Source organism: Polyergus mexicanus, unplaced genomic scaffold, assembly GCF_030449975.1.
Source record: "Polyergus mexicanus isolate NDT 795.1 unplaced genomic scaffold, iyPolMexi1.0 SCAF_4, whole genome shotgun sequence".
Taxonomy (NCBI): Eukaryota; Metazoa; Arthropoda; class Insecta; order Hymenoptera; family Formicidae; genus Polyergus; species Polyergus mexicanus.
The window spans coordinates 11,567,861-11,592,579 of NW_027223324.1; positions in this window are offsets into that span (position 1 = coordinate 11,567,861).

The following is a 24,719-nucleotide window of genomic DNA, read 5'->3' on the forward strand; positions in this document are numbered from 1 at the left end:
TATTCACATTTTTCGGACTTTCCCTAAATATTTTGAAAAGCCTATTCCTCCTTACCATAGTTTTCGACTTTTCCCCTTCCAATTGATTGCGAATATATTAATCTTCAGTAAAGTATCGGAATCGATGACGCAGATTCCACGTCTTTTTAACTGCAGTTCTTTCCGCGCTTAAACCGAGATAAAGATATATGCATTAATCTTTCGACGCGAGAGAAGGAGGAACGAAAACTATAAAGGAAACGCACAATACAGTTAAACGCGACATCGTCTTTGAAAGGCGATGCAACCAAGGATGGTAGATGCAACGAAGGAGACGCAACGAGTTTTGCTTGCTCTCTCGTATTTCACATACCGGTTCACGCGTGCAAACAGCCAGCATGCCGCTTTCTGTACGTCTGCATCGTCGTCACCGCGGGAAGACGTTGCGGGCGAAGTGAGAATGTAAATCGGACGACGCGCGAACCTCGGAGTTACATGACTCAAACAATACGCGAACACCGCACTTTAACATACCGCAATGTAGACAGACGTTTTGCCGACAGTGCAGAGTCCGAAATTTCTTTTCGTTTCGTTATTTTACACGCGACCAAGCATACGATATTCTTCAAATATTCGCCGTTTTCTCGTCTGGAATATTTTTCTTAATGCCAATCTTGTATTTTATAAAAAAAAAAAAAAATGATTTTCCATGACAATATTGAGAATGATGTCCTATAATGATATTATTCGATAGCGCGCCGTGATAATATATATTCCATTTGATTGTGTGATATGAAATACGCAGTGAGAGGATGCGTCTCGCCACGACGTTATTGCAGGATAAAAAGAGGACGAATTCGAAGCGATTCTCGTTCGATGTGGACCGCGATCGAATCTCGCGAATCTCACGCCGATCGGAAACGACGATTGACAATATTTATGTAGATGTCAGGGCGCATCATCACTCGAAAGAATCATCCGTTTCACGCAGCATTTGAGACAGGTATATCCGTTGCGAAAGCCTTTTGCGTCCGATTGGCTTCGATTGATCGTTTTGCCTCCAAGTTGTTATATACTCGACACAATGCGGTTCGACTTTAATATATCGCCGATATTACCGGCTTGCGGAAACGAGCAGGGAAAAGGAGCAACGTGGAAGCGGGACTTGGGAAGAAGCGCGCCAAAAAAAAAAAAAAGAAATAAAAAAAGAGAAAACAACGAAAGATGGGGAAGAGAGAACGTCAGTCTCCGAAAGTTCACACAGGTTTCGAAAGAATCGCACTTCGAAAAATTAACGAACAAAACGTAATATCGACGAACGACCACTTTTTTTTTTTTTTTTTTTTTTGCGACTCCGGTTTCGCTAACTGGCTCGCTTGCCGGTGAATTGCAAACTGTCGTTAAGCGGTATCGGCTATTTGCATTTCCGTTGCTCGTATTCGCGTGTATGTTCGTTACGCAATATGCGACACTTGAAAAAAGATCGCTTTCAATCACCGGAACGCCGAGAGAAGAGAGCGCGCTATAAAATGTAAATAACCAATTAAACGGCGAAGCTGCATTTAAATGATGTCGAGGTATGCAAAGCTGCCGAGGAGGCTAGCTTAGGGATTTTACTCGTCTTTAAATTATTTTCCGTACCAATTCTCCGTCTCTTTTGGTAATCGCAAGCTGGCTGCAGTGTGCATGAATAAATAAGACGCTCTCGGTAGTGTTTAGCGAGGAAAGGAAGAAAACTGTGTCTTCAAAGAAAAGTTAGCTCGTCGGTCACAGTACGACAAGGACAACGTACGAACCCGCTGTGCATGTTAAAATCGAGTCAAATCCGTTTATAGACTTTTCCTTTCGAATCTCGATTTTTCTTATGTAAAATAAAAATTTCGATTATCTAATAATATTTTTTAATCGATCGGTTAGGCGCCTGTTCTCTTCGCTAAGCTCACGGCACGGTACAATTCTTTAACGTGGATTCCCGAAACATCGTATTTCTCTCTTTTTTTTTTCGCTACCGTCCTGCGCGTGCACTTCAACGCAAAGAACCTTCCGCCGCGACGCGGGCTTGATTTCAATTAAGCACGCTAACTCTACCGAGACACCCTTTCTTCCAGCTGTCGCGTCGCCGATGCTTGCATTCAGCGTGCTGAAAGAAGTCCACTTGTGACGACGTCGTCGGCACAGAAATTTTACCCCGCTTATTACGTCCGTTGATGAGAAACGCATGGTGCGATGTTGCGAGCAACGAAGTAATAAAATAACATTGAAACATAATGCCGTAATATCAGAAATATCACAATTCTGCGAAGGATATTAATAAATGAGCGACAAAATGCGCCATTTTAAATTGTAAATTATATGTCTAAATTATATGAGCGCGTGACAGACACGTATCTCATCGAGTACATCGCTAAATTTCGGGTTGACATCAACGGATCAGCATCCGCCACGGCTCCATTTCCGCAATGTAACATCGTCAATCAAGTGGATACCAATGCCAACGTCTGGCGGAAGCTTCGCGGTTCAACCATGCGTACAAACGCGTTCTACGTAGACACGTACAAACGCATACGTATCTATCACAGAACTGTAAAGGCGGAGAGAGATGTCTCTTCAGACAGAAAGATCTCGTGTCGTCCCAAGGACGATATTATCTCGAGGCCCGTCCAAAGACTCGAGCGACGTAGGTATCGCGGACTCGTTCCGCTGGAACAATATTTATTCGACCGCATCGCGGAAAAAGAGATTTCTCTCTCATACTTCGCGACGAACACGCGTACGGTCTGCATTCTCCCTGGGCGGATGTGCATCGACGTTTCTTTTGAAATTCCCCGGTAACGAGAAGTTTCAATCCGCTTGAAGTAACGAGCAAATACGGATTCGCAAGTCCAGGAGAAATATTGAAAAGAGAGTAACGTACGACCTTGACGTCGTCTCTGGTTTCGTGTCCTTTTTTGCGAAGGATTTGTGCAACTAATATTGCGGAAAACATATACCGTGTTATTTACTGCATCAATTAATTTTTATTCTAACGAGAAATTGTAACGTTACGAATGACTGGAAAGCTTTCGAGTTACACACACATGGCGCGAAAATCGTTCGATGCGAAAAGCACCATTTCGCATACGTGGTCGGCGAAATAAATCGACGGACTGCGGCCACGGTCGATTTGATTTCGATCCTGGAATGGGCGAGAGCATAGTCGAGGCTCACGTTAATTACCAGCAATTTCGGCGTTTCGCCGCTCTTTAAACACCGCCTTGGGAATTAAGCGCCGCGCTATATAGTCAATAGTGGAGCGAATAAGCGGAGGAAAGGGGAAGGGAAAGGGGATGGAATAGACGCGCTCATTTCTTGCAGCCGTTTACAATTTATAATCCTATTACAAGATTCGGCATACTCACTGGTGCGCGCCGCTCCAAGTCCACGAAGCGAAAAGCCCCTCTCTCAAAGGATACCAGAGTTCTAAAACAAAAGAAACTTGAGTATTTTGTAGGTATGTTATAATTATAGCTATATTAATATTATGCGGTTTATTATATCGAATAAAGAAACTTGTGGTTTGAAATAATATTACGATGCCTTTTGTAAAATGTTATAAGTTTCGTATTGGAATCTTATCAGGCTGTTTATCAATGCCAGTGTGCGCGTAGTTACAATGAACACAATTACATTGAAAACAAATTGAATTAGAAATATAAAAGGATATTCTCCATTGCATTCTCAACATTAATAATCATGATATTAATTACGACAAGGGTTATCATGGGATAACGAGGAGTAATATCAATTTTCCAGACATTTCTGGGAAGTACATCATTAATGGCTTTATTCGCGTGAGAAGAGAATGGCGGCGCGTTAATTGATTTTTTATTCGGCAAAGCCATCAGAAACTCTTCAACGTCCCATAGACAGAAAACGAGCAGTTCGCGGTGGAAATCCTCGTGAAAACAGTCGGCGCATCCGGCGACTGGCTGGATCTGAAATTCTCTCAACGGAAATCTTTCTCCGCTGGAATATTTAGCGGCCGAGCAAATCGTACAACGGATGCAATGAAAATGTACGAAGAAAATCGCTCCTTCCGTCGACGGAAATTTGAAAGTCTCTCGAGAAACACTTTAATTTCGTGTGAAATGGCGCTGCCGTTTTTTCAAAACCCGAGTGGCATGCCGCATCGCAATATGCTGTCAAAGAAAGAAGCCTCTTTTTCAAATTGAAATTAACGCGGATATTCCATGCGAACGTCTCATTTAACTTACAAGAGGCGGGAACTATCTCGCTACAGTTCATACAAATGATAATTCATGCTCAAACGTAACGCTATTCGTTTTAACGAACGGGAACGCGAAAGTTCCGGCGAAATTAATTTTCTCACACGACCCTTGTAGTCCCAAAACAGAAATCGCGAGGATCTGGTGCAACTAAAAGCGAGACGCACGTGCAATCCATTTCGCTCGTTCATTATAGATTTTAATACCAGTCGCGTCGGGATCTCATCATAAATTAAATTCTGGCAGACGGAACTCCGATAGTACAGTCGCATCTGCACGATACGATCTGAAAACGCGGATTGTATTAATTTTTGGAAATGATCCTATCGATTTTCCAAGTACGATACGCGCTTTGTAGTCAATGTGCTGATTTTAATTTCGCTAATTTAATTTCACACTCAATTTTAATGAAGTTCGTAATAAATAAAAGTATAATATATTCTAGATTAATAATTACACACATCGTATTTTATACGCAATGTAATAAAAAATCAGCATGTAGAAATATACATGAGTTGTAATACGAATTTAACATTGTAACACAATGCGACGTACATTTCATAACATGCATATTTATGAAATTTATTAAAGTTTTATTAATTCATAATACAGAAACTGTGTACTTGTGCTTTATATGAAGGATAAAGGAATATTAAATCGAATTTAATGCGCACAATTGAAAGAGACGAATTGCAAAATAACAAATATTACAAACTACGCCAATGTGAATATACCGGCAAACTCGATGCAGGTAGAGATTCCATGTGTTCACGTGACTGTGACGTTCGCACACTCTCCGACGTCCCAGAACCCAGAACATATCCCAGGAGGGCACGCGAGGAGAGGCCATTAAGTGGCACCAGCCAGTTTTCCCGTCGTTTCTTCGCGATACCACCGGCTGGCAATATATTTCCTTCCCTTTTAATTACACGCATTACTTACGCTCGTTAATTAGCTTCTAGCCGAGGATCAGAAAGCCGAGGAGGGTGAGTGCCAGACATCGGATGCAAGCATTTGCCTCTCGAATACTACCGCTCCCTTTCCCACCCTCTACGAGAAGAAATCTCTCTTTGCTTGATTATAATGTCGATTTCACGGTCTTTTTAAAAAAATGAATGAAAAAATATTAGTATTTATTTACGATTGAGGAAATAGGATTATTGCAATTGCATACAGAAATTGCATGATAGTGAGAAAATATATTGATCTCTTAATCAAGTAATTTGCGCAGCAGAAAATCGGTTTAGTAAATTAATAATCTTTAGCTTCGATGTTCAAACGGATTAAATAAAAGGTTTATCGTTAATAATATCGATGAAGAAGAGTTTAAGAATGTCGTTTGATTTCATTTCAATGTGATTATCGAGAATCAACTTTAAAAGCTTTATCGGCCAAGTCTGAGCAAATCCATAAATGTACTTTTTTAAGTCAAGGAAAAAGGAAGTTTTTTATATTTTCAATCCAGAGAGAGTATCGCGGGGAACGGTCGGATGGGTGCAGGATCTCAAGTTTCTCCTTCCAATATCTTTCTCCCAATTCTTCTATCTAAGAAAGCCGGCTTCTTCTCCACTTTAAAACCTAAAGAAGTCTACCCTTGGAGAAGTAGACGACAACGAGGAGAAAGAAGAATGAGATCGTCGGTAAATCGTTGGCGGAAAATCGATCCTCGGTGACTTTTATACGGCAACATTTCGCGGTGTATTACTATGATACGCCAGGCGCCAAGTACGAACGGTTGAAAGGGAATAAGAGGGAGGCGCGCATTCTTCTCTATTTGCATCGGGACTTGCTATTCTCCTTTCTTCGCGGTCTCAATTACCGATGCGCCATTGTCGGCTATTTCTTTCAATTTGCCGAATGGTATTTCAATGTATAGTCGGTGAATTACGGTAAGCTACTTATAAAAATGAGGTATAGATCGACTGCGAAGACGTTTGAAAATCGTACAATTCACTGAGCGTCAAGTGTATACGACGCCGTTTACAATTTGAAATTATATTTGAAAAAAATTTAGAATCCAGTAAAAAGCATTTTTCGTGAAAACCGTATTGCTTTTTATACGCTTCAGTTCGCCATCCAACAACACGAAATTGGTAAAATAATAACAAATGCGTTATCTTCTTTCAAAGTACATATTTGCTCGAGTATCGCGACCATAGTTCATAATCTGCAACTCTCTCTCTCTCTCTCTCTCTCTCTCTCTCTCTCTCTCTCTCTCTCCTGAGATCTCGACTATTCATATCGAGAGAGAATGCTTCATGAAGATACATGTACCGAGTTGCCGGCAAATACAGAATCACGGATCCGTACTAATAATTTCACAAGTTGGTCGATAAATTTCTAGTAAGGAGGTACCATGAAAATCGTAAGCGTAGAGACGCGAGGATTTGATCGTATATCATAATGTGCACACGCGCTAAGGGAAAAAACTTTACCACCCATTGCTAGAAAATATAGCACCCTACGGTATAGGAAGGATTCTACAGCGAGCGCCGCCTGACTCTGTCTCATATGTGCATATATATATATATATATATATATATATATATATATATATATATATATATAACTGCTGGTTATGTAGTACAAGTGACTGCGATAAAATATAAGCAGAGCTCGGTCTGAACTGTATTTCGGGGAATAGAATATTATTATGTATGGATTTTTCATAATTTATAAAGTTAAAAGTAAAATAATCATATTCTTGGATATGAAAGATATTTTTTAAAATTTATTTTTTATTGAAACAAATTTATTTTTAGAACATTTCTTGTTCAACGACGATATCAAACAAAATCAAATATGTCAAGCTAGTTTCGAAAAGTAATCTATTGTAATCTCTCTAATCCTGCAATAAAATACATGAAAAAGTACATTTCTTTTTTTTCCAACCAATAGCATATATACAGGGTGTTAAAAAAAAAACATTTAATATTTACATGGTAGATAGGACACATCATACTGAATAAAAAAACCTTAGTAAACATAGAAAGCTCAACCGTCTCTGACATATAAGATATATTTTTATATCTTAGCATCATGATTGACTTACTGGCTTCTACATGTCGCATGCGACGTAAGAAGAAGATTATTTAAATCTCGATATTTACAGAAAGTGTTCCACATGTCCTCCTTCCATTTCCATATACGCTTGACATCTTCTTGCGTATCGCAAAGATTCGCAATCGCCGGTTGATGACAACTGACTGATCGCCGATGAAATCTTCGGTTATGAAGTATGTACGGAAATTGAATGAGAACGTTTATAAACACTGAGGTAAACATCGCACGCTACATGGTAGAAGCCAATAGACAATCATGTTATTAACATACAAAAATGTTTATATCTCAAAAAACGGTTGAGCTTTCGATCTATATTTACTAAGATTTTTTTATTCCGTATGGTGTCTATCTCAGTATTCTATCTACTATATAAATATTAAATGGTTTTTTTTTTAACATCCTGTATAAATATATATATGGCAAGTTTACCAAAAAAAGGATCATCGCTAATGTGTCTTTGTACGAGCAGTTACTTGGGCTTCCATCTGTGTGATCCATTACGTCACTTGCAAACAGATCGCACTATGCCTTTGAACAGAGCTCGACGAATATGGAAGTGTGTCATCGGGTCGTGACAACGGCTTCGCGTGGCGTACTTTTACCGATGCCTCGTTTCACTTTCGCACGGGGCCTACACGTCAGGGTCATTCGCGCCGCTCGTCCGCCGTTACGTCGAGTTCGCTCGCTTTCTCTCTCCGTGAACTTGAAATCGAATTATACACGCTTACGCAGCCAAGCGGTTACGCAATTCGTCGCGATACCCGGCGCGTCGATATCTGCCAATGTTTCCAAGCTGGAGCTATTGAAAACACTGACAGCTCTTCGCGGATTAACCCCTTCGACATGCGATGCAAATAGATAATAATAGATATGTAGGTAGTTTAATCTTTATTTTAAGCAGAATTTTTTTTCATACGCTGTCCATCGATGACGAAAGCTATTTATCGATGTTAAAAATTCAACATTATAATGAAGAACACATAACACTGTTCAATGGAATTTCCGCTAAGAATAAATGGTTATTTTACAATGTGTAAATAAACCGCGGATGAAACTTGCATCCTGTATACGCAAACGAAATTGTATAACAGGATTGCTCAGCACAAGAGTTGAACGTCGCAAATTAGATCTGCTTGATTTCTGATAACATTTACCAACTCTCGGTTAGCTTATACACATACCCCGATTAACGAATTACCTGCCGTGTGTTCTCCGCCATCCTCGAAGGAAATGAAGTCGAAGCAACGCCGGAAAATTGGAGATACGCGCAAGAGGAACGGAACTGGAATTTATCGCTCAGGATCTGTCTCTCTCTCTCTTTCTCTCTCTCTCTCTCTCTCTCTCTCTGCTCGGATCTCCGACAGTAATATCCGCTGGCGGTTTCAACTCGTCTCTAAGGCGTCTTTGGAATACTGCAATAACAGAATAATCACTATTCCCACGCGTAATGAGTATACTCATTAAAATACGGTCAAAACGACATTAATTATTATTAGCGACTTTTGCGATTAGGAAAAGTCGAGATTTGCAATTTCTCATTGCGAGAATATAAAGATTGATGGAAATTTGCCTTTTAACTGTTTGTTAGCTTATTTGTCATTGGTCCATTCAACTTGTCGCAGTTTCTATAGCGTTATTCGCATAGCGGATCTCTCTCGCAGTTTTCTTTTTCTCTCGCATGCGCGCTCTCCTAATACTATGAAAAAAATAAGCACGCTTCGCTTTCAGAGGCTTCTGCCGGTTTCTGTTTGCCCTATTGTGCCCTAAGTACAACGAGTGCCCGCGATGTCATCGTGCCAGCTGCGAAATTGCCAGCTCCGCATGCGCCAGCGGTTGCGTTAATTATGAGAACGAGATGAGTATGCGTTGAAAAAAAAAAAAAAAGGAAATGAATGCCGAGAGCTCGCGGAAGAAAGAAAAGGGCCGAGGGTGAAAGATTTCCTCTTGCCTCGCACCTAACGACGGGTACAATGCGCAACGCGCAATTCCCACATCGTGAATTCTCACGGAGAACTGAGAGAGGCGGAGAGAGAGAGAGAGAGAGAGAGAGAGAGAGTGCGTTCACTCCGCGCTCGAGGAGTCGTCGACCGTTACTACTCTTGACACGTGGAACATCCTGTCGCGCGGGCTGTCGATCACGTCTATCGATTATTTACCGACGCAATCTCGCCATTGTTCAACTCGTCGAGGGATCGAGATACGTCGTTTCATTGTCCCGCTTATACCGCAGATAAACCGATTGCATCTGCAGTTGACGTAAACTCGTTTGTGACCGCGGTAACTATTTCGCTCGCGCGCGCCCAGTTTATTAGAGACGTGATTAGAATTGTTTTTCACCGCTATGCGTTGCGTGACATTGATATGCGCGAATTCACCGAATGAACTTTGTTCTCTCCAATATATGTATTATCAGTGTGTATCACATTACTATTATATAATAGATATTACTGTAATAATTGTCATGGATATTTAAAATTTTTACAAAATCCAGCTGTAAAATCTTCAAGTAAAAGAAAATTTTTAAATTTCAAAATTTCCAAAAACTTGCCGCGCTGTTCTTGTAACACCGTGACGAAATCATCAAAATCGGATAAGAACAGTCGCGGATATATCTTTGTAAAGAGCACAGGCACACTCTAATAGTGTAAGATACGTACACACGAGATATCGGGGGAAAAAAACCAATCCACATAAGATAAACACTATATGTATAAAGATCCGCTAATTTTTACGATCTATCCTTGACTGCGATAATGGTGTTATTTATTGGTATATGGGACTCGATATTCTCACGGCGCGATGCATGTAACGTATAACAAATGGGCACACCTGCCGAAGCGTATCTTCAGGGACGCGTGTACACCAGGCAACTGTATCCACCGACACAATCGTGCATCAGATAACGACTTCTAAGTGGAGAGACACGAAAGAGTGAGAGAGAAATTTTGATAGCGGGAATGAGAAACATCCTCCCTTCTCTTCTAAAAAGGACGCTTTACAACGATAGAGTCGGTAAGGAGCGTAAGTACGTCCCAGCGAGATTTCTCGTTTCGCGTATAAATTAGGGATACCATAATTACGAGCAGAAATTTGAAACAGTAGATAATCGATCTTTAAAGAATGTCACGTATTACATCTGTCCTTTCTGTTATATATAACATTTATAATTTTAAAATAAATTTAATCTATATATTAACAGATAGTGGAATTACAATTTTAATGTGAACGCAATGATTTTTCACAACGAAGAGTGTCAACAAATTTTGCAGAAGTGATCTTCTTACACATATCACGGCAAGTTATCGAATGGAATGTCAGCGAATGAAATTTATATTCACATACTCACCGCTCTCTCTGTCATAATATTACTTTGTAGCTATATATTTCAATAAACTGGCAATTCTGTAATGGAGATTGACAGTAGCAAACGTGCAATCGCACCCGTACCCCGATCAACATAAACGATTGCAACGCCGTACACCTCGATGCATTAACTGCAGCTGCTGCAGCATTTCTGCATAGGACGGATCGGGGAGCGGGATATTACATTATGCGCATATGGGTCACATAAATATATCGATCTCATCAGTCGCCGATAACAATCGGACCAATTCATCCGATCGTCGTCAATGACAAAATTACTGAGTTCGTACGAACGACATTTAATTATTCAGTAACCTAAATCAACGTACTCATGCATTTAATCTGGCTAATTTTCTCAAGCTATGTAATCGTTACATCTTGATATACGACGATGTTTTATAACAAATACATACAATTGTCATATCTATAAATTCTGCGAGTGATAATAAAACAGATTCACATATAATATATTTGAATAAGTAACAAAGTATATAAATAATATTATTTAAATTAAATTGTTAGCTCATTAGATTATTCTATTTTAATTAAAATTTGTATTTTCTAATAATGAGGATATCGAGAGAATATAAAGAAATTACGCTTATGAGTCGCTGTCAATTCATTGCGAGAAGCGCTAATAAGACTTTCCTCTTGTTTCGATCATAATGACTCATTAGCCGATTGAAACTTCATGTACGGTTACGAAAAAAAAAAAAAAAAGTACAGCTTCCAACAGACCGAGCTAGGAAACTAGCCCACGTCTGATTATCTCGTTAACGACATCATTGGCAGGAGAATCGATGCGGCAACACGCTGCTGTATTCCGACGTTCTAATTAAGCTAATGAAAGAAACATTTGCGAAAGTTCTTACGTATATAATCCAGTTATAGAAAGGTTTATAGATATGTAGAATCGTATCTGTACTTGTTTTCCGAACCAGGTAATAATTTTTCATTCATATTCAATTAGATCATATAATATTTTTTTCACGAATATGAGATGCTTGTATATTTCATTTTACGTTCTATTTTTCTACATTAATATCTTTCTACCTTAAACTGATGAACGATTAATTTGGCCGCGGAAACGCAAAACAGAACATTCACTTTAATATCGTGCGAAATAAAAGCGACGAAAGTTATAAGGTCGCAGATGTGCAGCCATTTATGACCCTCGTAGAAACTCAAGACCGGCAAAGATAGCTAGAACCAGTCTAATAGCACTTGCTCAAATATCCTGGGACTTCTATCACGGTGGATGGGGCTAAAGTTAGTAACTAAACGAGTTTCTCACTAACAAACCCACTGGCACGAAACCATGTCGCTGACAGTCGAGGCTTACAAGGGAATCGGTAGAGAGGTTGCGTTAATATTGTTCGGAAGTTGGCGCTACGTGATATAATGAGACTGAGTGCGGGAGAGAAAACGGAAGATAGGGTACGGGGTTATCCAATAAACGGAAACAATAAGTTTGACAACGACGTTAGCACTGAAAATAGATTCCAACGGAGGAAGTAATCGAAAGTGCATTGGGATTGAAGCGCGATGGAACGGTCAGCGTAATATATCCGTGAAAATTCGATCATTTATAAAAACGATTTATTTTTCCACAGTGAGAAATTAACATAAACGCCTCTAACGTGCAAACGTGAAAATTAAAATAATATACGCCATGTATAATATATGCATTAAAATCTCTGTTTCATATCGTCGCTGTGTTGCATATAAACGAGAAATAATAAACAAAGATAAGACAATTTTTTTTTTTTTTCTAGAAACAGCCACGAAAATAGAAATGTGTAATATCTTTATAATTTCGAAATAAAAATTCTTTTAGATGCTTTATGGTTTTAATAATAATTAAACTTTTGTGAGATAATCCACAAATTTCTATTAAAAATATATTTTGTCAAATATTCGAATAAGAAAATCTATGAGACTCGAAAGAGATGCATATGTCCCGTGTGTTTTAAAAATTCATACGCGCAGAATAAAAACTGTTCTAGGCAAGGATATCGCGCGATGGTTGTTTCCCGAGCTTTCTCTTCTTAGCGCAAGGTGCTCATCCTTTTTATCTACATCCGCAAACGGGCAAACCGCGGCTACGGTGACGGCTACGAAGGAAACGAAGGACGGGGATGGCAGTCGACAACTTGTGGATCGTTTCATTATCTTGGAAAGTGGTACTCGGGCGCGCAACTTCTAAAGTACGTTGCACGGAAGCCGGGCCATCCACCGGGGCGGAATAATCGTATCACTTGGCGTATCCTCGCAGAGGGAATCTTTGGCAGCCTCCGTCTTGACATGGTCCTAGCTCAGCTAGTAGATAGTGTCGTCGCGAATCTCGGCGCGAAATTCCTGAATATATGTATATTCACGTTTGCGTTCCTTCTCTCCGAGATACGCGTCCGTAAAAGACTTTCGCGCGTTTAAAGCCTCCTTTACTCGCGGTACTCGTTATCATTCGACAGGTGCAATAAACCGGCCGCACGCTTCGCATACCGTCGCGTTATCTTCCATGACGAGATAGCGGCTCAAAGTAACATAATCTCATTTTTCGTTGCTTGATTTCTCTTCGAGATGCGTTAATTACGTGCATCCGTGCGAAAAATACACTAGTAACACTAGTTGACTAGTTACCTATCGTTGAATTTATCTTTCTTCCGGGAAGCATACGTAATTATTTTCATTGCATCACGAGTAATAACGTAATGACCGAGATGCAAGTTTTATATTTTCTGCGTCCGCTGTAAGATAGATATATGTAGCAAGGTGAATCGAGAAAGATTAAATCTCTCTTTCTTAACATTTAGACCAAGCAATTTTGCCGTAAAAGCATTTCTACAACGAGATATTTATCTTCTGAATTTTCGCACAAAGATGATGGAGAAAATTGTTATGTTCTCGTAAAGTCCGAGAAAAGATCGGATGAAACATAATAAAGTAATGGATATATAGAATTGGAAATATCCATTAAAAACTTTTGAATCTTTAAATTATAAAACGATCTATCGCAAAAATCATAGTCTGCCATTATTCGCTAAGATAATAGATTTAATTTCTCGATTAAACTTTACCGAATCAACTTAAATTTTACTAATTCAACATTTTAGTAATCCTGGCAGAACAATCTTGACAGGATATAGTTTTTCTTTTGCGATTCCAATTTACAGACAAAGCTACGCGTTACTTCCTTCGTCACATTTGCAAGGTTAAAAACGCGAGACGGCTGGCGAACTTATTTAAACCGCGAATATCCATGTAGGTGAAACCCGCGTTCTACCACTTACGAGTAATCGTGTTCCCCGCAAAGTTTCGCCGAGAAACCGAAGCCGGAGGAGGCCCGCAAAAACAGCGAGCACGCCGAGATGGGTTTGTTCGCGGCGTGGCGTGGTGAGAAGAAGAGGGAGAAAAGAAGAAAAAAGAAGAATAAGAACTTGCCCGAAGCAAGAATATCTACTTGCGCGTAGAGAAGCGAGAAGAAGATACAAAGCGCGGCGACGAGGTGCGGTGAGCCAGTAATTAAATTTGCAACTGCTAATCAAGTTCGAGCGAGCGGATCGATGCCAGCCGAGAGCCACAACGGTCGTGAAAGAGGAAACTGGGTGGTACGAGCGAGACGAAAACGATGAGAACGGAACGCTCGTTGCCGAAAAGAGATGGTAGGACAATTCGGGTCAATAAAATCAGACAAACAGACCGATCGAGCGATTCCGGAGGAAGCGACACTTGAAGCTTTTGATTGAATATAACCGTGACAATGACCAAGAGAAATAAATGCAGAGAGACGCGAAGTGTGCGGGGAGAGAATGGGAGAGGGGTGAGAAAAAGTGTGGAGGAAAGAATCGTTATTTTTTCACCGTGTAACGATGCTCTTCCTGCATATCCATTAGTCTAATCGGTCGTTGGTTTGCTTCGTATGAATATAAAGATCGTTGCGTGCGCGCGTACGTCCGTGCTGTATCTCACGATTTTCGCCTCTCCATGATTCTTGCCCTCCATTCTGCTGTGAACGTGTGTGCGTTCTAGATATACCGGAAGTTCGAATCATTATACGGTCGATTAAGGGGAACGTCATGAGGGCAGAAAACGCGACGCTTACATCCGTACCGTCATCATGACGGCGGCTGTCCCTGCCATGCGGGAATTATACGTGATTTTGTCGTGGATTAATAACCGTATCATGTCACAACTCAAACTGAAGCGGAGCAGCGAATGGAGGCAAGTGTCCATGTGCAATCGCAATTGAAAGATAAATGATGCGTGTCAGGCTATATGGGTTAAAAAAAAGACTAACTGCGTCCGCGAGATCGGCGCATGATCCTGACTATATTCGCATAAAAATCCGAAAAATAATACGAATTCGTCCGATAGAGATTGACAGCACGATTTAAAAAGAGATTGCGAGCACCCGCTAACTATAGGTAAAATCCGATATCAAATTTTCCCAAGGACGGGTCCATCACAATCAATTTGACGATACTGGTTGGGGAGATTTTTGGAATTTCGTTGAAAGTTTTTACAATATCATATATCGTAAAAAATATTATTTATAACGATGGAAAAATAAAAACCTCTTAAAAACACATTCATTTTCGACTTGTAACACAGACCTTTTTTCAAGCGCACAAGTATTTGCCATTAGATGTGGACAGCAGATTTTAATGGATTAAACGTGCAGAGAGAGAACCGAACTCGCGCACGGAGCGAAATTATCGGCTGGCCGATGGAAGCGACCAGGAATCACGAAGCGCACAAGCGGCTCGCTTACGGCGGTTAATGTTCGTTCACCGACCCGCCTGAATTTTTCTCCAGCCAATATGGTCGAGGACCATGTGCAAGCTACGAGAGCGCGACTCGGCGCGTTCAAGCGTGCGTTTATTCAACTACGCGGGACGTGCACACGCATTTGGAAGACGGCCCATGAACCGATACACCGTCCCGGCCGCAAACGGACTAAATATTTGCGTCGCATTAATTGCTACGGCCAGCGCCCGATACTTGGCTAATTGATATTTGCGGAGCGGTCGGCGCGCAGTAATTCCGTCGGCATTCCGCTAATTAAAATATGACGCGACACCGTATACGAAATCGCGTTTGTAAATTCGACCGGAGACGACATCCCTCGATATCGTCGCTGTGCATCGTCATTGTCGTCGTTCTTGCTATCGTCAATGTGTCGAATGTCTGGTCGATGTATATAACGATGCGAGGACGGTAACGGGATTTTTTTGTGTTTCGGAAATCGATCGGTACCGTCAGGAGATATCAACCGACTTCGTGACTCGTCGATAGTAGACTCCTGTCAGCCTTTGTCAGCGTGTCCTACCAATCAGCACGATTTACGAAGGTTTTCCACATGTCAGAAATAACCCGCAAATCTTTGATTGACATTTGAATTGAGTAAATCAGACACCGATCGGATGGCCAGAAATTGTTATAGCACAAGTTAGTAGATAAATGTTGTAATACAGATATTCGACAGATTATTGCGGTCCAACAACATAATCGACGTTGTAATGAGATATTTGCAAGCGCTTCGGAGTTAACGAATTACCGTTTACATCATGTTCGCTGTATATTTGCACAAATCTAGGATAAAAAGAAGGAATTGACCGGCATTGAATGATGAGATCGTCCAAGTCTGTACCTACGTGATATTTGGATATTAATTTAAACGTAATACCTGCATTTACAGCAACAATTATCACCGAGTATTTTGTCGGCGACGACAACAATAAATGTCTTAAATATACGATAATTAAACTAACTGTAATTAGATATTGTGTGATAACCAATAATACTGCGTTATTTATGAAGCGTAATAGTAAACCGATACATTCGTTTGCTGAGGTTTACCCGAGTGTACAATAGAGATATTATAGATTCGACACTCTGAACATGATTAATATGCAAGCGAATAATATAAATTTAATGATACCGAAAATATCCGCCATCTCGCGATAATGCAGCATACAACGTGCACATAATAATTATATGCACTTCGCTCGCGCGCGCGATATGCTTAACAGGCCGAAACTTTTTTCGATGAAACAGCATTTCCATTCTCTTTTTCTCTCTTTTTCCCTTTAGTATTATTTGCTTTGACGATACGATCAACTTCAGTTTTTTTCAGAACCTATTGACGTGTCTTTTGACCCTGTCGTGTATACAATATTTTTCGACTAAAACATTTTCAATCCGCAATGCATTTTCTGCCAGAGAATTGCCGTTCACTGGGTCATAAATTCATAGTAAAGTATCAACTCAAAAAAATTTAAGTATTGGCAACGCGAAATTAACAGAGGCATAACAATCACTGATAAAAGCGGAAAATCCATTTAACTATTTCTCTTATCGTGCGACCCGCGCGCACGAGAAACTAACAACTTAAAGTTATCAATCGCCCGAAATAACCGGGAACCCCGGTCTTGGTATCTCGTTTATCGGCCCTCGTAAATCACCGCTGCTTTATCGTTCCATTACGAACTCATAAAAGAGCTGTAGCGAGAGGTAATCCTATTGCTTAATCCTCGCACTTCCCGCGTCGCGATCGAAAGTTCGCGATTACGGCAAGGTCCGCCCTTGCTCCTCTCTTCGGTTATCAGCCTCGAAATGTTCTCCTCCGACAACGAACCGCCTTTGTCGGATCGGCACGTGCGGGCCAGCAAACGCTGACAAAGCAAATTGCCGGGGTTTGCGACACTCTGAACTCGACCACGCAAGCCGCTCCGCACAAACCAAAGCGTCCTTTGCAAGCGAACATGTACGTATCGAAGACCGCTTTGCTTTCAGGTCGCCGAAATTTGGAACAGCAGTAGCGTAACTGTCACAATGACTCGAGAAAAGCGAAGTGTTTGTTCGAAAGGATCCGTAATCGTGTTTTTAAAATTCGTAATTTAATTTCATTTACCGATTATAAATGATATTAATATATTTTCTTGTCACATTTTGACATTCCCTTTTTCAATGTATTGATAGATGAATAGATCTTTTATATTTGCGATGTCAGGAAACCACGGAACCGCAGTCCCGTTCGGCTATTTCTTAAGATTCGATTTATCGTTTCCGAGCATTGCGGCTCACACAGCTGCGACACAGATACGTGCAGGTGCAGATGCTGCCCGCGGGTCACATGCTTCTGCCGGACACGTGAATTTATAACGTCTTCGGCGCGTTTGCGAATTGTCTGATTCGACATTGAGAAATGAGGGTAGAGGAGGGGAATGAAACTTTTTCTCGCCGGCATTTATACTTTTTTTTTTTTTTTTAACATCGACGTTTCTCCTGTCTCGCTCGAACATCCGTCAAGAAATCCTGCCCGGAAAGCGGATTTATGGATTCGTAAATCGCTTTCGTAGATTAACGTTAATCGTTCGATCTCGCGTCCGCAAGCAAGCGCGTGCGCGAACGGCGAAATTTTTTCTCCACCGGAGTGGAAGACTTACGAGAGAGAAACGGTTATCGCGGTTACCCCTATCGCATAAGATAAGAATAAATTTTTTTTTATCGTTTGGCTTAGCGATTCTCGTGAGAAACGATCGATGACGAAGCTGTGGATAATGAAGTAGTTGCAGGAATTGAAAACTCTCGATGGTTACAATTCGAGTCGTCCATTGCTAAGCTTTCTACGATGTCACAACGACGTAAACGTTTATCGAAAAATCATCTATTCATTAATTAACGACTGCAGAAGTAAGAGGAACACGATGAATACGTGGGAGTATTGTCCACCCATTAACTAGCATACTCTCCGGAAACAAAATTCATATCTTTTGCAGGATATATTTTCTAGAAGAACATATCGAGTCCAGCGAATTCGCGTATTCCGGAATTTATAGAGAAGTTGGTTTTTCGAACAGAATAATTTAAAGATACGAAAAAAAAAACTTTTAAATTTTTCCTCAAAGTATAGGATGTGATTCGACAATAAATCAAACGATAAAAATACCTGCATAAGTTTTTAATACTATCTTCTTGTCATTAAAGAAAACATATATTTTTAATTAATTAATATCTTTGAAAAGAAAATGACATCCATGAAAATCCATAAAAATGAAATTTTCACATAAGAGTTTGTATGCGTAATTATTGTGACATACGATTATACAGACTTTTATATAAAAAAAGTACTACATAATATAAAGTAATTCAATGTTTATAAAAAAGTGAAATAAATTATTCAAGATACACGAGTATTACAGTCGTAGTATATTTTAACTACTGACGTATTAATGCTACAATGCAAAATGTGCAGCTTTAACACGGTTAGCATATAAAACTTGCGCGTGAATAGAATTTCATTCATGCTACACAGTGTTTATTCATACGTTGCGTCATACATGAAATCGTAATCAGTCGAATTTTACCATGTTAAACAAATTTTAGGAAAAAAGTGCAACTTGCATATCAGTGCAGAATTATCTATTTTTGAATATTACCTGCACACATCGCGCGGATATTTATATAAATATTTTCAATTTATCGAGGCGATGACATTGAATTCGGAATTCGCCAACATACTTCCTCGAGATGCTGTAACAAGGGCCTAAGATTACACGCGCGATGTACGTCCGTAACTCTCAAGCCACGGTGTATGTAGAGTACCTACATATATTCGTTGGCGGTGCTCTCTGAACACCGGTTCACCTTGGACGTGTCTCAGGCTCAGGCGCGCCTCGTGTAAGCCTCGTAGAAGCATCAGCTTGGTCTTAGGACATAAGGACTATAATTCGATCAGAATGCCGAGGCATGCTGACTAACGGTAGCCGATCTTAGGAGAAGGGCTCCGGGATATTTCAGTAGGATAGACCGATACGCCCTGACACGATACATAATAACAGAATATTATATCTCGCGCGATGGACGCTACTAAATAATAACACGTTTGCCATGAATTTCTAATTGATGTAAGTTTAAAGACGCTTGTATAATATTTCATAATTATCGGCTGTACATGTTAATACATAATTATCAATACACTGTCACGTAATGGTAATATGATAATGCATTGAAATTTTTTTTTGTATCTGTACTGTGTGTACTATTAATTAATACATTGATCGGCAATGTCAGACGCGAACGCTTGGAACGGAGAAGAGATATGCAACCCTTACAGTTCCGTAATTTCCTATATCCCGATCCTTCATCAAATAGTCTGTATATCAGATAATAGAATACCCATAACAAACAATTGAATGAACGCTGGAGTGATAGGCGGTCAAATGTGCGGCATGCGGGCGAGACGTGTCGGGCATTGCTAAACTTTGGAGACCGCTGTCAAAGGCATCGGGGCGCATTTCCGTGGGTCCGGTCGACAAGAGTTATCATCGCGGATTGATGAGAATCCAATATCTATCGAGCTGGCAAAAAACAATGGGAGGAAAGCCTAAAGGATCGCGCGGGCGAGATAAAAGCGTTACTGTGATGACATCGCGACAAGCGACGTCGACTTGGAAAATCTCTCTCTCGTCCGATCGCAGGCGACCTCTCTTCGTCTCCCCGGCTTTCAGACGACTAGGACAAGTCACTCTAGGGGATGCATCTACATCGAATAAACGCGATATCGATGTCTACCCTGTTTAGCGCGCAAAGTCTGGCATTGTCACCGAATTTTGTCACCTTCGCTTGTCGAGAAAAAAACACGACTTATTCGCGAGCGGTTGTTATTCGCACTTGAGCAATGGATCGGCGAATATTACGAAATTCTATCATCGAGGGGTGAATTTTCTTCGATATATCGATAAAATGACATTATGTAATATACAATAAAATACAGTTCTCACGCCGTAACCAGCAATGACGCCCGAATATCCAAGATATATCCTTCAACACGCTACAATACTCTTCGTAATAACTCGTAGCAATACCGAAGTTTGCTCGGTCCAGCATGTCCCCGGATGTCAACGACACAACAAGCTTAGATTGTGCTTCTAACTTCGATATTGCGTTCACCACTATCCAAACAACACTGCTCAACGTTACAAGCATCGCGAATCCGTAATATAAATTGACCGATACGACAGTAGCGTCAATTGTATTGGCTGGACGGTTCGTGCGATTTTGAAAAACCGGTTTTCAAAACAGCGTCTTCAACGATGCGTTCGACAGCAGTCGAATGCAAATCCTAGTTTTGCCCTTCGAAGCTAGGTGACGACCTTTCGAGTTTCTTCCACAGCGCGGTTTCGCGTTCCACGCGCGCGTAATGTTTCGCCCAGACTTCGTGTTACGTGTTACGGTAGTTTCGAAGTTCAAAGTTGATTGTAAATCTTGCACAATCGCCAAGTTTTATAAAGGCATACGATCTACAGTAATGTCGTACGAATGAAGACTAGCGTTTAAAATCGCTCGACACCTCCTATTAATTACTATGATTAATCTACGTGCCCTTCGTGCGATATTTCGTAAGAGAAGGAATAGGAATTAATGACTCGCGATTAATGGCCGAGATGAAATAAAAATATGCGAAGAAATGCCATAGTTGTATCTTTAATTCGTGGCTTAAACAAACATACGCGAAATTACGTCGTCAATTTGGCAGCGTCCAATGACGGATAACTCAATCCGAAGCCGAAAAAAATACGACCCGATAAACGGATGTAAAATCATAAAACGATCGTCTGGCAAAATTTCACATCGGCAATGATTCTCTGAGCGTTCGGGGGTCACGACCGCGCCTTGAGGAAGCGAGCTGATCGTTCGGGAAAGTGAACAAACCACGTTCCATCCCCACTACTATGGCGGAACCAAGGTTCTCCCTTTGCTCCCTTCCCGTCAACATATTCCTACCATCCACGATGATCTCGCAATTCTCTCCAGTCCCTCTACAGCATCTTCTCTCGCTTTGATCGACTCGCCCCTCACCTATCTCTCTCTCTCTCTCTCTCTCTTTCTTTACTCTTGCACTTCTCTTCCTTCCTCTAAAAAATCTCGCCCCTGCGACCACACATCGGTTGTATACATCTCTTTTTATTACGTTGTATTCGAAACTCTCTCTTTGTCCTCGTCTATCCCACTCCGTCTCTCGATCTAACTTTCCGACGCTTCTGGAGAATGATCCGGCTATGAATTCAAAGACGGTTCAAGAGAGACCGGTATAGCGAGCTCCTCGTAGGACCGGTAGCCATAGTATGAGTAATCCTGACGGCGTGTTCCCATGTTTACAAACACGGAGGAGTTGAAGAAACCGTGAATGGAGTAATACTCCCAGAGCCCTTCAGATCCGATGCAAACGAATTTCCTTAATCTATCCTTTCATCATATCTTTTGATAAAATTATAGTAACTGGACTTTAACGGCTAAAGCTAAGAGAAATCTTATAGTTATTCAAAAATTGTGTATCTCTCTTTTTTCACACGCTTGACTGAATTGCCTGCAATATTGGTCTGAAAATCGCTAGTTCAAATTAAAGCTCATCATTAAGCGATGACGTTTGAATATGCATACTTTGCTTTTGTTATATATTTAATCTCAGACACGACTTAATCATCATGCCGCCAAAACGTTTCATTTGACTATGGAATTATTATCGAACGCTTTAGTTATCTCGTGTTAGCACAGGACAATGAATTCGAGATTAGTTGAGAAATACGGGCTTCGCCTCGAAGCACCGAGGTTCATATCCAAGTCTGATGTTGGATCTAGAGGAAGATGAGAGAAAGAGAGAGGAGCAAAAGAGGCAAGAGAGACGGGGAAGCGAAGACAGCTCGTTTCGTCAGCCCTCCACAGTTAGAATAAGAAACTTACTTTAATACATTGATCTCGAGATTAACGGATGTATCGTGAAACGATACTCGATAAATTAATCATGAATAGAAATAATAAATTCAAGAAATAATAAATAAAATATACAATGCAATCTTGACAAAAAAAATTTTTCCGCGGAAAGGAATATTCATCGCTTGAGCAAATCTTTAATTATAGAAAATATGAGATGTTCTTCTAGAATTATAAAGTATAAGATTTTTGAATTTTATATTGAAGGGAAAAAAAAAGAAAAGTATTCGATGAGAAATTAAGCAATGCTTTTCCAATTCCTCTTCTCGTAATATCGAAAGAAATTATCGCTAAGAGGAATTACTCCGCTTGTTATTCCTATTGTGGACATGCCATTTGTATTCCATGCCATGATAGTATTCGGTGCAACGACGAAACGTTTGGGGCGCCGGTTGATATCAGCCTTGGCTCTTCCGCGCTCTCGTGTGGACAGCACGAACTCACTTTAATCCATTGATCTCGAGATTAACGGATGCCCCGAGGGTCGTCGGTAAATTCCTCTATCAGGAGCGAGAAGGAGCGAGGAATGCAATACCGCAAAGACTGCAGTGTCGGTCGGCGGGGGTTAACGTCACTGTGCTAAAGCGGCGAAACGTCGACGAATAATATTGATCGAAGGTGTATTCGACTGACGACTTCATTCATTGAAAAGCGCAATTTACCTCGAATAATCAAATTAATTTTTTTCTTCACGGATATAACACAGTTTGACTGGCTTTCTTGTCTTCGACTTTAAAACGTCAAGCATCGATCATTACCAGAAGTTTATAATTTTAAATAAACCTACACACACATATAATAACCATTTTAATCGTAGAATAAATTTGATACTCTCGAAAAATCTCAGACGCGAAACTCTGCGTCTATAGTCTTTACGCCCTTGGTCAGAGGTTGAGTTGTGCGAAAATAAATTTGCATGTAATTGCCACTTGTCAGATATCCTGCCAGTATATTTCCTTATCTTGAACAATCGCGCACGAAACATGAGATTTATAAAGTGTTGATCAAATATGCATTTTTTTACACAAGAAATCACAATCCGATTTAATTTTACGATTTTTACACTTGCTCGCTAGCGAAAGGATTACTTTTCTGAGTGTTAAATATAAAGGAAAATATGCAGGAACGTCGCGAAGTCGCCAAGTAGATTTATAATTTCAGAGAGAAGATATGCGGCTTAGACGCAACGTATATTATATCTCTTTATTATATATAAAACTTACATATATAGGCTATTGTGTAAGACTACACGGTGAGAAAAAGACAGCATCATCCCCGCTCGCACGCATATAACGATATGATTTCGCAAGCGAATCGATCTAGATATTATAAAACCACATCCCTTGTGCGCCGAAATATATCCTGTACGTGTTTGGCGACCATACCTGTCAAGAATGTCTCGAAGGAGGTATGCAAAGAAAATGACCTAAAAAAAACCCGAACCTTTTAGAAAAGAGCAGGGCAGGATCCCTGGGATCCTCGGGATTCGGGTTGGATAGCTCGATTTTCCCACGAATATAACGCGCGGATCGGCAATGATTTGTCGGGTCGAATTCGCGTTTCTCGATAGGTTCCATTAAAATCTGCGGTCGGTGATAAATAAATAAACATATCGAGGATCCCTTGTCTTATCTCACGGTAAATTTGGCATACTGGCAATTAAATCCATTATAGCAAAACCAATTACGGTATATTTTTCTATAGGACACACGCGCTTTGCATTTGATTGGCTTCAATTCTATTGGTCGGATGGATTTACGCGGGGACGAATTTCTGCCATTACAGATTTGATCTGCATTGCCTAAAACTGCAACGATTTCAATAACGGGAAAATACACGAGCCATCGCCTCGTATTGTTCGATGCAAAACGTTTCCATTGAGTTATTGTGAGAACAGGGTCGATTATGTCACTTGATAAGTTTATGAGTACCGTATGAATGAACGTAAGAGTCGACCATAATTTATGACTTAGGTAAAGACATGCGTTCTGGCTTCACCGTTAGCAAGTAACCTGACACATATGCAAATATGAATGTAAATATTCCTTCCCATTTAATTTTATTTTAATGACATCGGATACTCGAGATATCTAGATCAGTTCAAAATTAAAATTACGATGCGAAGGCACAGTTTTTAAATTCGAAAAAAACAAATCTACAGTTCGAATATTACAAACAAATCAATTATTAATACTAATATATTTCATAAAAAACTAAATAAAGTGTATTATAAACAGCAGTATATTATAGAAGTTCAATAAAGTATTACATATT